The 2,862-nt window shown below is 35.9% G+C and overlaps 1 pseudogene; it reads right to left on the bottom strand.

Moving 5' to 3' along the window:
• Positions 1-1,514: 1,514 nt before the first annotated feature.
• Positions 1,515-2,378, bottom strand: LOC101407298 (myosin regulatory light chain 12B pseudogene; annotated as a pseudogene).
• Between the last annotated feature and the right edge of the window lie 484 nt (positions 2,379-2,862).

Here is a 2,862-nt window from a genome sequence, read left to right as displayed (position 1 = left end):
ATCCATCACCACACATAGTTACAATTTTTTTTCTCGTGATGAGAACTTTTAAGATCTACCCTCTTAAATTTCAAATATACAATACGGGATTGTTAACTGTAGTTGCCATGCTGTACATTACATCCCCAGGATTTATTTATCTTATAACTGGAAGTTTGTACATTTTGACCCCCTTCACCATTTCACCCACGTGCTCACTCCCCACCTCTGGCAACCACCAATCTGTTCTCTGTATCTATAAGTTGTTTGTTTGTTTTAGATTCCACATATAAGTGAGATCATATGGTATTTGTCTTTCCCTGTCTGACTTTTTTCACTTAGCATAACGCCCTCAAGGTCCATCCATGTTGACACAAATGGCAGAGGATTTTCTTCTTTTTTATGGATGAATAATAGTCCATTGTTTATAACACATCTTCTTTATCTATTCGTCCGTTGATGGACACTTAGGTTAGTTCCATATCTTAGCTATTGTAAATAATGCTGCGATGTCGTCTTTTTTTTTTTTTTTACCTGGAATAGAATTAACTGAAATTTTATTCAAATAATCAATTACTTCAATTATTTTAAATTTCAAAAGTGACTACAGAATTATGTTATAATGTAATGGAAATGTCTTGACTCTTTTAGGCACTTGGGACTTTTCATAGAGACAGCACGGCGGTTCCAGCACTATAAGGTCTGGAGTTAGGTGTCCTAGGTTGGAACTCCAACTCTCACCTACTAAGAATGACTCTGATCAATTACTCAGCTACTCGGAGCTCGGTTCCCCTATTTGAAATGCAAGGTGAATGAAAACCTATCTATCTCACAAGGTTACTGAGAGGATCAATAAAAATTGTATATATGCAGTGCTTCACACACAGTAAATGTTCAATAACTATTCTTTTCTGCAGAATGTTGCCTCTTCTTAGAATCTTAGATCAATAAGATGTTTAATATTTTCTCAGGTACATTCTATGTTTATCATTCAATAATTTAAACATCTGACGACTTAGAGGCCTGAAAAAAAGGCGTAACTAGTTTTTACTGCATAATGATGTTAAAATGTACTTAAATGTTTTGAAGGCCACGGTCCCATATATGTGAAATATCAGTTTTACCATGAAATCTGAATTAATGAAGTTGAAAACTTTAAAAAAGGGCTATCTCCAACTACCCCTGATTTGTTTATCTTGCCATCATAGTCCATGTGAGTCAGAATAATCTTTATTTCAAAATATCATTTTCATCATATGAAAATATAAAAGTCCAGCAAGACCAGAAATATGGATGTATTTTCCTGGGATTTCACGTTTGTTGATTTTTATTTGCAATCTCTTTTTCAATATAATTTACAACCTCATCCCCATTTCCAGTCTCATTGTACAAGTGCTAAGTGGCAGAAAGGTCAGGAATAAATACATAAAAAAAAAAGGCAAAGCTGTGAAACTAAGCTACATTCAACAGGTTTATGAGGGTGGGAGTAAGTGACTGGGAAATAAAATAGAGTAAGACACAGTAATTGGAAGGTTTTAGTTAAAGTTCTTTCCATGATCTTTATCTTTCGCTCAGTGTTTAAGGATGCGCACGAAGTCAATGTAAATGAAATTTCTCTTTTTGTCAGTAGTCTCTGTACAGCTCATCTACTTCCTCATCTATAAACTGATCTCTCATTGTTGGCAGCTCTCTCAGATAATCTTCCTGAATGGTGCCTGTTGCTTCTTCATCAAAGCAAGCAAAAGCATTTCTTTTTTCTCAATGGATTGTAATTAGTCTTTGGGTGGTGAACATGATGTAATCTATGCAGAAATCAAAGTATAATGATGTACACCTGAAATTTATATAATGTTATAAACCAATGTTACTGCAATAAAAAAAAGAAAGAAAATAAAAAAGGAAATATAATTTCTCCTTGTGATGAGAACTCAGGATTTACTCTCTTAACTTTCCTACATACCATACAGCACTGTTAACTATAGTCATCATGTTGTACATTACATCCCCAGTACTTATTTATCTTACAACTGAAAGTTTGTACCTTTTGACTATGTTGCAAAAGAATTTCTGATGACATCTTCTGCATCTGTGCCGTTTAACTTCTCACCAAACATCGTGAGGAGCAACGTGAAATTTATGGGCCCTGGGGCCTCATTCATCATAGCATTGAGGTATACATCAGTTGGATGCTTTCCTAGAGAAAAAAGCATATCACACAAATTTTTCTTGTTGATGAAACCATCTTTGTTTTGATCAGTCATGTCAAAGGCCTCATTGAATTCCTGAATCTGTGGCTGGTCAAACATGGCGAGCACGTTGGATGCTGAGTGTTGAAAGTACTTCTTGGTGGTCTTAGTCTTTGCCTTTTTGCTTGACATGGGGGCTGTTTAATTCTGGGAATCTATCCTTCAGAAGTTGCAGTCCATCTTGTCCAAACTCAATCTCATTAAAGCATAAATGAGTATCGAGTAAGCCATCATGGAAATTGTTTCGTTCAACAGAGCCCAATGCCAGACACTAGAACCAGGGCTGCCCTGTGCCCTAGTTTTTTAAGTTCCTATCAGTTGGATATGAAACAAGATTGACAAAAAGGTGGTACTTGCCGAAGCTGGGTAGTGGGTACATGCGAGTTTGTTATACTTTTCTTTCAAATTTGGTGTATGTTTGAAAATTTCTATAATAAAAATAGGTTAAAATATGCCCTCCCCAAAAGGGCTATATTCCAATGCTTTTCAAGCTCTTTTTAAAAAATAAACAAAGACTCCTTTTATTTTGCAAATAAAAGCTTAGGTGGAACCCTAATACACAAAACAAATCAAAGGCAAGCTGCTCTGTCTGAAGCTGGGGTGAGGGTGGTGACTAGAGTCCTGCCTTCTGGCCTCC

This window comes from Ceratotherium simum, chromosome X, assembly GCF_057802395.1.
Source record: "Ceratotherium simum simum isolate JZ-2026a chromosome X, ASM5780239v1, whole genome shotgun sequence".
Classification (NCBI taxonomy): domain Eukaryota; kingdom Metazoa; phylum Chordata; class Mammalia; order Perissodactyla; family Rhinocerotidae; genus Ceratotherium; species Ceratotherium simum.
The sequence above is the reverse complement of the archived record's forward strand: the minus strand, read 5'-3'. Positions and strand labels throughout refer to the sequence as shown.